Source organism: Nylanderia fulva, unplaced genomic scaffold, assembly GCF_048542155.1.
Source record: "Nylanderia fulva isolate GAGA-0341 unplaced genomic scaffold, ASM4854215v1 Scaffold81, whole genome shotgun sequence".
NCBI classification, from domain to species: domain Eukaryota; kingdom Metazoa; phylum Arthropoda; class Insecta; order Hymenoptera; family Formicidae; genus Nylanderia; species Nylanderia fulva.
The window spans coordinates 188,698-202,401 of record NW_028190928.1 but is presented as its reverse complement, the minus strand read 5'-3'; the positions used below and the strand labels follow the sequence as shown (position 1 = coordinate 202,401).

The following is a 13,704-nucleotide window of genomic DNA, read 5'->3' as shown; positions in this document are numbered from 1 at the left end:
CTAAATGTTTTAATGAAATTAATTAGAATACAATTCTTTTAAATAATCAATTTGTGTTTCTTTTGCAGGAAATTTGCTGCAGCCAAAGCAAACACCAGCAGATGCCATGGTGGATATATTAGTGTAGGAACACTTAGGGGAGACCCAACGCACGTAGAAGTTTCATTGAAATTCTGCTTTTCACATATTTTATCATGCTATGTTATTATATAAGTAAACTTTTTTAAAACAGGTATTATTAATTAATATATATATATACAGTTGTTATATAATTGAAATTTTTGCATACAACTCGCCTAGGTGTTCCATTAAGACTCGTAAAGAAAAAGAAAAGCATTTTAATTGTACTCCGTAAAATAATGAGTAACTATTAAGGAAATATTTCAAATATTGTACTTTAAAATTAAATGTACATATGTATATACAGGGAAGAGCAAAAGTTCCGGAATGGCAAATTATAGTATCTCAGAAAATATTGATTTAATAAAAAATGTTTCAAACAAAAGAATAGGATTTAAAAAAAACTTTGGTATGTTATCTATTTAACCTTGAAATAACCTTGAAAAAACGCAGTCAAGGTCAACATGAAAATTTTAAATAAAACCTCCTATCTTTTATATTATATATTCTTGTAGCTCATATCGAGACGTTTTCAAAACACTATATTAAAATATTTTTTCATTAAGCACTTTTCGAGTTCCTGTATAATTTTGAAGTATATAGTACAATATTCCCTTAATAGTTGCTCATTATGCACATATGCGTCTTATGCGCATTGTGCACATACACTTATGCATACATATATACGTACGTACATACATACATGTACGTATGCATATACATACATAACATAGTATTCATTGTACATGCGTTAGCTCACAGAGACATGATCATATTATTATAATTTATTTTTATATGCTTAAGATTATATTAAAGTCGTGTGGAAAAATATTGCTTGTGATGCCCATATATGTACACAGGTTTTATTATTTTTGAGAATCATGTACTAGAGAAACGGCATCTGATCTGTTATCTGCAATGCACACGAAAAGAGCATGTACCTAAAATATGTAAGAGCATAAAAATGCAAACTTTATAAAAAGTACTATTATACGATACGATTACGACATGTATAACCGAGTCAACAAACAAATACACGTTCGCGTATGTTTGCTCTCAACGAAAAAGCAAATTGTTTTTTTTATTTACACTTACGTTTCGAATGTGTATAATGAAATGCGTGAATAAAGAGTGATTGTGTGAAGCAAATATACGAAAGAGAGAAAGTGACATTCTATAGCGTTTTCTATAATAGTTTGCTAGCTTCTAGCGCTGATATGTTGTTATATTGATTTATAATTAATGTTACATGCAGTACTTTTATGGATAACCGTAATTGTACAAAAAACTGCCCATTATAGTTTAACAGTGTGCTCGTCGTTAGATATGAATTTTATATATATATATATATATATATATATATATTATATATATATATATTATATATATATATATATATATATATGTATGTATATATATATATTATCAAACAGCCATTTTCTATTTTAAAGTATTCAAAAAAATATTATTTACACAAAGTTTATATGTATAAGTTTAATAATTGTTTTAAAAAGACGATGTATTTTATGTTTTAAATCAAAATTGCAAATAATTATATTTTTATGACATTATAAGCTACTATAAAATTGAATTATTATTGTCTAGAATAGCATTTTTTATGCTAACAAAATTTTTCATTACTTTTACAAAAGTTGATATTAATTATTAAAAGTTTCTTAAATGTACACTTTTAATAATAATAACGAAAATAATAATTAAAACATTTATATAATTTAAATGTGCAAAAAAAATGTTTAATAAAAAATTATAATTAGAAACTTGAAACTATTTTATATGTAATATTTTATGTTACATTTTTTACATTAAATTTTTTTGATTAATTTTATATCAAACATCGTCTTTTTAAATTGTGCTGCGCACGTTTTTTTATATATGTACATACTTATAAATTTATTTTAAATATCGGCAATATATACATACTTAAGAACAGCTATTTAGTCAAAACGCTTTTAAGACATTATATCGTTACATATACACATCTGTGTATAAATATAGCTTCTACTGTTGCCTTAATTAATGTAACATATACAATCAAGAATAATGAAAGATACATTAATTTATAAGATTATACTGACAAATGGGTAATAAACACAATACATCAATATACGCTGCACATTTTATTATAATAAATAAATAAATTATTAATACATATTTTTACAAAGAAAATTTGTATATATATAAAATTCATATTCCAAGTTTTATTATATTATATTAAATATATAATAATATATTTGTCTTCTAACGTGTATTTTGTCAATCTTAAATAAAAATATTTTTTGGAATCGACTTTTTTAAATAAAATATAATTAGATATTTTTCTTGTGCATATAATACTGATTTATTTGTATAAAAACAATAAAGGTGAAAATAATAGATGCTTTTTTGAAATTTTATTTTAATTTGGTCACTTTATAAATAATTTTTAATTTATAAAAAAATTAAAAATATTATAATTTATTTTAATCCCAATTAAAAAATTAGAAAAATTGGAAGAATTAGAAGTTAAACTTCAGAACAATTTTTGGTTGAATTTCCGATTTCTGAACATAAGTTATTGTCTCATAAATCTATCTTTGACGGAAGTTGAAATATGCAAATTGGAGCATGTGCAATTTTATCATAATTCTTGAATCGATTAATATACTGCGTTGAACTTTAATTAATGGAAAAACTACTAAACTGGAATCTTACAAATATTATAAATAACCTCAGAACTTTCTTACTGTTTTCTTTGAAAAAATCATGTACGAGTATAAAAATGCGAAAAAGATTTATCATTATTTGCATCAATGTTTGTGTATTCAAAATAACATAAAAACGTCTTATAAATATTAATAAAGAATATTATGCATTTTATATATTTTATTGTAATCTCGTACTATGTGAATAAAAATGGTATCGAATTATTAGATAATTATCGATATGAAACAAGGATAATAGCTATTTTCTTTTCCGTATGTAAATTGAGATGCACATGTTTGCATATTAATAAAATAAATTATTCGCGATAATGATATTTATTATCGACAATTTAATGACGTTTAGATTTAAAAAATTCGCGGCGTTGAGATTTGAAATTATTATTTCATTATTTCTCAATTGCACAGCATCACAAAAATCTAGCTATATGTCACATAAGTCGCAAAGGCCCGAGAACTCCATGTATATTAAAACTTAAAACAGTGTAATAGTCTTAAGAATTCTATCTTAAGAATTTGATAATATATCATAACACGATAAATAACACATACATGTGCCACATATGAAATTCATAAAACAAAAAGAGCCATTAAATTAAAAGTTGAAATTCTAAGACTCATCATTAAACAGTCGAGATAAACAATATAATTCAATTAAATAATGTCGTAAGTTATATCCTTGCATTTGATTTTTTTTTTTTTCAGAGAAAGAAACTTTTATCGCGATGTATCTGATGCATTTTATGATAGCAAATTTTCTCTATATTAAATAATAGACGATGAGATACTACGCGATTGAATTAGAAAGTGAAAATAAAGATATGTAATCAATATCAATCATCATTAATCTAAGTTTATATAATATCTTACATTTTACCAAATTAAATAATATTTTATATAAAGTAGTTTCTTCCTCTATGTGCTTTATTTTTGAAAAAAAGAATCTTCGTATTCTATATATGTATATATGTATACTATTGATATGTATGAAATTCTATTATATATTGTATATAAGGGTCTATGTGAATAATACTTCAGATCTGTGTCCATAATTTTTTCACGAGAATTAGAAAGCAAACCAAAATTAAGCTTTTAAAATTTTAATTAATCATCACGGAAAAAATATTAGCCATCATAGTTAAAGTTTAGCTGTCCCTATATTACACTTAAAATTTAGTTATCATGCCTAAATTTTTAACTATGGCAACTAATATTTTTTAACTATATAGTTAAACAGAGAATTCTTCGTTAAACTTTATTAGCTTATAATTAGCTTATTAATATTTTTTGTTATTTTAATTTTCACACAATTTCATGTTTTAGCTCTGAAACATTAGTTTGGTTAATATATACATAAAAATTTTAATTTGTTTTTAGTATTTAATTATTATACCCTTTTTTAAATTTTACTGACTCAAATATTTTTTGTTTACGTCTAATGTACCCACCGCTAACCCGCTATTATTAGCTTTCATACAATTTCATAATTCCTCAATTTACACAATTTCTCTGTATATTACATTTTTTGTTAAGCATTTTTTACTTCCTTCAATTAGATGTCCTTGATTGCTGAATTTATCAATCTTCATTTTTACACTTTCCCTTTTTATATATAGATGGATGGAGGTGTGAAACTTAAAAAATCACTATTGTCGCCATCCCCGAAAAATTTGCAAAATTTGGATACCAATTTCTGAAAAATTGGTCAATAATGTTTGAATGCGTGAGTGAATGAGTGGAGGTGTAAAATTAAAAAAAATCACCATTATTGCCATTCTCAAAAAATTTTCAAAATTTTGCTACCAATTTCGAGGGAATTGGTCCATTAATTTGATTTTGCGTGGGTGAGTGTGTAAGTAGGTGAATGGAGGTGTAAAACTTAAAAAAACCTAGTAGCCATCCATGGAAAATTTGCAAAATTTTGATAAGAATTTCAAGTATCGGTCAACAAATTTGTGAGTGCGTGGGTAAATGTGTAAAGGTGTAAAACTTTAAAAAATTACCATCGCTGCCATCTCCGAAAAATTTGGAAAATTTTTGTACTAATTTCAATAAAATTGGTCAATAAATGTATGAGTGCGTGGCGGTGTAAAACTTAAAAAAACCACATATTAGCCATTCCCGAAAAATTTTCAAAATTTTGATACCAATTTCAGGGGAATCAATTCATTAATGAGAAAGTGCGTGGGTGGGTGGGGTGAGTGGAGGTATAATTTATATAAACAAAAATGTGAAACAAAAATTGAAATAAGTTTAAAAATAAGTATATTAATGATAAAATTATTCAAAACAATAAAAATATATTTATATATTGATATATTTATTTACTATTCGACAGGATATTATCGCATTAACTATGGTGATTGGAATTGGCGAAAAATTTCAAATTATCTAAACTCTGATGACTACACGAAAATTCATGTTCTTAATCGCGCGCAAATTATCGATGATGCATTTCATTTATTAATAGCAGGCCAACTCAAAGCCTCTATATTCTGGAATATCATATCGTATTTGCGTTAAGAAGAAGATTATATAGCATGGTATCCAATGTTTAAAGCTCTGGAATACATGTTTAGTACTATACCTATAGTCATGCTGGAAGAAACAATTTGGACTTTTAGGATAAATATTAATAGATTTTAATGGAAGTGTTATATTTCAGATATTTGCATATGCACTCATTTATTACAAAAGTTTAAGTAGTCAGAATAGTATCTTATGTAGCAAATGCGGAAAATAACGAATTACATTCGCACATGCCACATATAATATTTTTTGTATTACACGTGCAGGCAATGTGGCACTTTTGGTGCATGTTTTCTGTGCCGAAAGCGGCCGATTTCCCTCGCCGCCATCTAGCGGCGACATGGTGAGTGAATAAGTCAGTTTCAAAGCCATTATCTACGGTTGAGCCGCGTTAATAGTATATTGTGTATCAAGTGCGGAAAGTTGACAATTGGTCACGAGTGCGGGGGATGGACGCACGAGCCGAAGGCGAGTGCGACCACCCCACACGAGTGAACAATTGTCAATCCGCACTTGATACACATACTATTTTGTATTGCAAGTGCAGGCAAAGTGGCTGTTTCGGCGCGTTTTTTGTGCGCGAGGCGGCCGATCGCACGCCGCCATCTTGCCGCGGCACGGTGGGGGAATAGCCGGTTTCAATACATTTCCTACGGCTTGAGCCGTATACAATGACTTTTAACGCGGCTCAACCGTAGATAATGGCTTTAAAACCGACTTATTCACTCACCATGTCGCCGCTAGATGGCGGCGAGGGAAATCGGCCGCTTTCGGCACAGAAAACATGCACCGAAAGTGCCACATTGCCTGCACGTGTAATACAAAAGTCATTGTATACGGCTCAAGCCGTAGGAAATGTATTGAAACCGGCTATTCCCCCACCGTGCCGCGGCAAGATGGCGGCGTGCGATCGGCCGCCTCGCGCACAAAAAACGCGCCTGAAACAGCCACTTTGCCTGCACTTGCAATACAAAATAGTATGTGTATCAAGTGCGGATTGACAATTGTTCACTCGTGTGGGGTGGTCGCACTCGCCTTCGGCTCGTGCGTCCATCCCCCGCACTCGTGACCAATTGTCAACTTTCCGCACTTGATACACAATATACTATTGTAATGCCTATCGCGAAAGTTCGATTAGAGATGTTTTTACTCGTGTACTTATCTCTTGATTTTTTCAGTAATAAAGTCTTCGTGGCAGATTTAGCTGCTCTTCTATAAGTTCTAACGGTGTGGACGGTCTTGAACACTTGTTTCTTTTATCCATTTGATCCTTCTTGAATAATGAAGGTTACAACATAACAAATTGACGTTTTGTCTCGCGTGAATTTCGTTAGGTTCAAGTTTGTTATGTCAATCGAGAAATGGTAATACAAAAACTATCAACCAATATAATCATTAAGAAAGAAGATTTTTTCCGCACTAGTGCGGTAAAGTGTAACTATAGTAACCCACATTACCGCACTAAAGTGCGGTAAAGTAAATCATAAAGATGCTTTTCTCGCACTAGTGTGATAAAGTAAAGCATATGTACATTGAATCGTTGAGAAATAAGCCATTTCCCGCACGCTAAACAGCAATCGAAAATCAAACTTTCGCAACAGACATTGCAAAAAATATATACCGCAACGATAAAATTTTGCATTCTATTACGCCGCAAACAAATTAAGTTTAAATAATCATTTACCCGAAAAACTGTCCGAAAAGTCTGTGATTTTCACTACTGCCAATATTATTTGTATATAACATTGTTACTGGATATATAGCAACGTACTAATCTTTATCAATGCAATTATATTCATATCTTCATATCAACGTTAGTAATTTACAAAAATAAAACATATATAGTTCGGAAAATTTAATTATATAATTTAAAATGATCATGATGATTTAAAATGATTTTTTACTTTATTTAAATATTAAATATAATTAATAAATAGTTATGAAACCTCAATATCTATTAAATATTATAAACATTTCGCATTAATTAAATTATATTTTTGCGTACATGTATAATACATATGTATGTATATTTGCACGTACATGTGTACGTGAATAGATAAACGTTAGCATCTGTAAATGAATTTGTATGTTTTTTTAATTTATTTCGTAGAAAGAAAAAATTTTAAAAATCTATTGTGTAAAATAATATAAAAAAATATAATAATTTTAAAATACATTTATAATATAAACAAATAAATATATATTTAACGATATGAAAAAATTGATGATATAAACAAACTTAGAACATGTTTACGACAAGAAGCTGCAAGATGGGCATGTTTTCTCGGTGATTTTGATTGTAAGAAGGAAGCCAACAATAAATTAGAACATCTCCAAGATCGTATAAAACACAAGTAAATATTGTTATATATTTTTAGATTTTCTTAATCAAATTCTTTTGTAGGAATTGCTTATAATATTCAAATAATTCGATCAAGAGATCCATATGCTAATCTTTAATAAGAAAATTTGTTCTTTTTATGTTTTAGACTTTTACCATGGTGGAAGGAATGGACATATTGTAAAGGTTTGATAATAACTACCAACAACAGAACTTGGGAATCAGTGTATCATATAGGATTGGAAAAATCTGACACTAAATTTTTAGAATACTTGGCTTGCCCTGAAAGTACTAACGTCATAATCGATTATTTAAGATATAAACAGCAGTACAAATTTACAGAACAGGAGTATCAATATCTTCTTAACAGTTTTTTACATATTATTACAAAGCATGCGAAGAATCCAACTAATGTGTTTTATATATGTATACATTTGTTTATTTATTTTTAGACATGTTGATATAACTGCAGCATTAATTATTATTATTAATAACGTATATTCCAGAAATCTAACTCAGATAAGAATTTTACATGTTTATATATGTATATATATACAAAATGTGATAATAATGCAATAATAATTATTATTTATTGTTTAAATAATTTTGATAATGTTATTATAACGTTGTTTATTAATAATGTTAAAAAAATAATACATTTTAGGAAATAAACAAATACGTTCAACGGTTGAAGGTCAATGCAGACTTAGTTGATGGAATAAAAAGAAAGGTAAATTTAATGAATATTTTTATGAAAAGAGAAAGAAAAAGAAATATTGTTCTATCTCTCTTATTAATATCTAAATATTAATTTTATATAAGAAATATATGTCGGCTCTCAATATTATTAATAATAATAATACATGAATTTTAAATCGGCCAATAGAGCCCAAGCGCGAAAAATTAATTCTTCAGAACTGTATCTCTTGGTTTGAGTTTAACTTACATATGAAGAAAAATAGGCGAGAAAAATTAATTTTATATTTGTTTTGTTTATTATATAAACAATATATTGATTTCATTGTGCAAATCTTCGTTTACATATATTAAACTTTCGTAATGCAGTTTTCACAAAATTGAAAGTAAGATATCAATTCGCAACGATCAAATCGAAAGACAGAGACAGTATTTTAAAAGTTTTTTCTTCTAATCGGTGGATGTAAAAAAATTACAGCTTTGAATGAGTGGATATACTTCATATGAATAATTTTTTTATATTGTATGTACTTTTTATTTTAATTATTATTTAAATGTATTACTATTCTATGCCTCTGTATTTACAAATCTTTATGACTGCATGTATCAAGTTTTTTATTTTTTTGGGAACTTGCTTGATGTAGTTGAACTATAAATTATTGCCTGTGCTCACAAGAAAGTAACCATATAATATTACTATAAATATTATTGTTAGATATAAAATAAAAATAAAAATGTATAAATATAAATAATATATGAGGCATTATTTATGAAGTGATCCACCCAAATTTGCAAAGTTTTCCAATCATGCTAAAATTTATAGAAAGTGTAGTCCTATCAAAAATAAAATTATTCCTCAAGTCAATTGCTCCATGCCCTATGGGTTTTTTGTTAATAGTTAATACTTGAATTTTCATCATTTGGGCCGTTGCGTCCAACTTCAAACATTGATAAATTTCAGAAGACTACTCCAACTTTAAAAAATAAAGTATAGTTTCAAAAGGTTTTTTTTTACGTACTTTAATCCTGTAAAATTAGTTTTTTCTTTCAATAGCAATTTAGGTAAAATTTTCAAAAAACAGAGTAAAAATCAATTTTTTTCTCAAATTTAGACATCTTCGATTTTCTTCAAAAAAATGTTTAAAAAAAGTAGAAATCTTCCCCTTTAAAACGCTTCCAGGACCAAGATGAGCAGGCTTTTAGTTTACAAGATACCTATAGTCCATTTTAGAATCAAGCGCGTCACTTACGATACAGTTCGGGCGCTGTTGCAAATATAGAAAGATATCTGACGGAAAGAGTTCTATTGCTTGTGGTCAGGCGTGATGACTTCTAATATATTATATATACAAGGTGTTCCAAAATTAAATGTCAAACCTTCGGGAGCGTGTAGAGGATCAATAAATTAAAAAAAAAGTCATATAGAGAAATGCTCGTTTTTGTTTTATTTTCGAGAAAATCGTAGGAAAAAAAGTATTTTATTTTTTATTTTACTTTATTATATATTTATTTATTTTTTTACTTTTTTAATGAAGATATTGTTCAAAATGTTGGCCTCTTGCAGCAATGCAAGCATTATTGCATCTAGTATTTATATTGCAGCCAGACACTATTCTGATGATATTTCATGAATTACAGACATGATTCGATCTCTCAGCTGCTCTCTTGAATCAACTGGCGACGAATAAACTTTTTCTTTCAAGCCTCCCCCCCTCCCATATGTAAAAATTTATGGGTGTCAGATCGGGATGATCAAGTATACTACTCCTCCACGTTCAATCCATCGTTATGGATAATTTCTGCTTCGAGTAGCTCTACTACCATAATGAGCTGGACATCCATCGAGTTAAAACCATATAATCTCTAAAAACTCACCTTTAAAAAAAGGTAAAAAAAGGCGACCAGTTAAGGGCACGCCATTAACAAAAATTATCCATTGCAAACCCATGTAGAATCCTATAAAAAATTAATCATTGCAAACCCATGTAGAATCCTAGGCAAAATTAACCATTGCAAACTCATGTAGAATTGTATTAAAAATGATCCATTGCAAACTTATGTAGAATCCTACATTGCAAACCCATGTACAATAGAATTGTATGAAAAATTATCGATTATAAATTCATGTACAATCGTAACAAAAGTAATGAAATAAAAAAAAAATTGCGCCAAGTGAAAGTAGAAACTTGTACCAGTGGAAAATTAAAGTTGCAGACATATATAGAGTCGTATAATGAATCAGTAAAAATTTAAATTTGCAAATGTAGAATCGTACCATAAAAAAACTTATCTTTAAAAAAAAAAGATAAACAAGATGCCAAGTCCATGCGCCATGTAAAAAAGAAATAAAAAAATTTTAGTTAAAAAAACTGGGAGCGCTGCTAAGTTTCAAAATTACAATGCACCTTAAAGTAACATTAATTAATTTAAACACAAAACATATTTTAACTGTAATGAGTTTAAAAGTAACAATTTAATTTTAATATTGTTAGAATATTATTTAGCAGCGCTCCCAGTTTTTTTAACTAAAATTTTTTTATTTCTTTTTTACATGGCGCATGGACTTGGCATCTTGTTTATCTTTTTTTTTAAAAGATAAGTTTTTTTATGGTACGATTCTACATTTGCAAATTTAAATTTTTACTGATTCATTATACGACTCTATATATGTCTGCAACTTTAATTTTCCACTGGTACAAGTTTCTACTTTCACTTGGCGCAATTTTTTTTTTATTTCATTACTTTTGTTACGATTGTACATGGGTTTATAATCGATAATTTTTCATACAATTCTACTGTACATGGATTTGCAATGTAGGATTCTACATAAGTTTGCAATGGATCATTTTTAATACAATTCTACATGAGTTTGCAATGGTTAATTTTGCCTAGGATTCTACATGGGTTTGCAATAGGATAGGATTCTACATGGGTTTGCAATGGATAATTTTTGTTAATGGCGTGCCCTTAACTGGTCGCCTTTTTTTACCTTTTTTTAAAGGTGAGTTTTTAGAGATTATATCATTCATTTTTGTATATTTTTATGACCGGAATAGAACAATTATTAAACATGTTTATCTAAACTTCTTTGCTTAAAATGATGTGTACAATCATATCCTAGAATCCTGATCATTCCTCCTAAAGCACCCTATTTATATAAATTTACCCATATGTGTGTGTGTGTGTGTGTGTGTGTGTGTGTGTGTGTACTAATGTCGAGCATTTTTTATACATTTTCTATTAAATTTAGATAAAAGTTGCAGGATTTCGAAAAAGAAAAAGTTGACACAGACTTTTTCCTAAACGGCGATTTTCAAGGTTATTTAAAGGTCACTTATATTTTCAAAATAGAATTACCTTAATTTTTCTCATATAAATCGATTCCTCGCAATATTTACTATAAAAAGTTGTAAAGGTATAATTTTTACATAATCTTACATAAACTTCGAAATATTACAAATATTTTATTCTATGAAATATTTCAGTTTATGTAAAATTATGTTAACTATCTTTTAAATTATTCACTTTTAGCCATCTTACCCTTACAACCTTTTATAGTGAATATTGCAACAAATTGGTTTATATATATAATATATATATAACATCAGTTATTATTAATTGATGTTTACATTTATTTTTAGACTTACTAGAGCTCTAATGCTCCACATTTTTTGCAAAAACTGTTTATTCTACAGATTTCAAATATGCTTTTAAATGATGATTGAATATTTCCTTTTTTTAATTATTTTTATTATTATTTTTCAATCTCAATCAACTTTTATAACTTTATGCCAGCACGATACAAATACATGTGTCTTTATTTTTTTTATTATTTTCAGTATTATTTTTCAATCTCAATCAACTTCTATAACCTTATGCCAGCAGGATACAAATACATGTATGTCTTTATTATTGTATCAACTCTTGTCTTTTCCATGTAACCATGTCTTCATAGTTTGAATTATCCCTTCATCTTCTCAATCTTTCTCAGAGATTTAATTAATTAAATACACTTCACACGAAATAAAGTTTGCTGGAAGATATACAGCAAACGATAACTGTAAAAACATGATTACGTGGAAAGAACAAGAGTTGGTACAGTAAAGGCAAGTAAGTAAGTACATGTAATGTATCGTATTGGCATAACGCTATATCCGCGGAGCAGATAATGTGGCTGTAGAGGTAGTCTGCAGTGCAGCTAATGTGGACGTAGATGTTGATTGAGATAATTGTCTAATATAAAATAGAATTTAAAAATTTAGTTTAAAAAGCTGTTGCATATATAAATAAAGTTTATTTTTTCTAAATTTGGAATATGTTTAATTAATTAATTTTTTAAGTTTATGTTTAATAAATTTTTTAAGTCTGTATTCAATAATTTTATTCATTTGATAAATACATGTATGTCTTTATTTTGATATGTTTAATATAATTAGAAATTCATTATTAATTAGATATGTAAACTATAAATTCATATATAATATTTGAAAATATATGTGAATATTTAAATTTTTATCTTCTCCTTCCTCTCCTTCAATCTCTTTAATATCAATATGTGTATGTGTGTACACGCGCGCACATTTGTACGTATTTATTTAATTATTGGATAGTTGAGAGTACTTAATTGATAAAAAATTATGACAATAATAATCCTTGTTTTTTTTTCTTATTATTTACTCAGATTTTTTTGTCTATCTTATAAGATAAACACTTTAGAGATTGAATATTTCAAGTAAACTAATTGTAAGTAAATTTCACATTAATGCATATAGATGTTTAATCATGAATGTACTGAATAAGTACACAAGACGAACAGTGAGTGAGTGAGTGAGAATGAGAGAGTGTGTGTGTGTGTGCGTGTGTGTGTGAGAAAGAGAGAGAGAGAGAGAGAGAGAGAGAGAGAGAGAGAGAGAGAGAGAGAGAGAGTTAGCCAACATAACCCCGCACGCTGCCGATCATGAATGTACTAAATAAGTACACAAGACGAACAGTGAGTGAGTGAGTGAGAATGAGAGAGTGTGTGTGTGTGTGCGTGTGTGTGAGAAAGAGAGAGAGAGAGAGAGAGAGAGAGAGAGAGAGAGAGAGAGAGAGAGAGAGAGAGAGAGAGAGAGAGAGAGAGAGAGAGAGAGAGAGAGAGAGAGAGAGAGAGAGAGAGAGAGAGAGAGAGTTAGCCAACATAACCCCGCACGCTGCCGATATGGCGGAGCGCCACTATCGCCATCTGTTGTAAAACGTGCGAGATGGACAAAATTACCACTACATGCATCTTGCATGTGTTGTGTACGTGTGATATATGTG

General features: G+C 28.4%; 1 protein-coding gene across 2 annotated transcripts in view; it reads left to right on the top strand.

Annotated features, from left to right (window-relative positions):
- LOC114933295 (neurotrimin) overlaps window positions 1-2,245 on the top strand; it is an 84,340-nt gene extending 82,095 nt beyond the window's left edge. For both annotated transcript variants that reach the window (XM_085489373.1, XM_085489372.1), the window contains exon 10: window positions 69-2,245. The gene's annotated coding sequence lies outside the window, so the exon portion shown is untranslated. The remainder of the gene's footprint in view (window positions 1-68) is intronic.
- The last annotated feature ends 11,459 nt before the right edge of the window (window positions 2,246-13,704 follow it).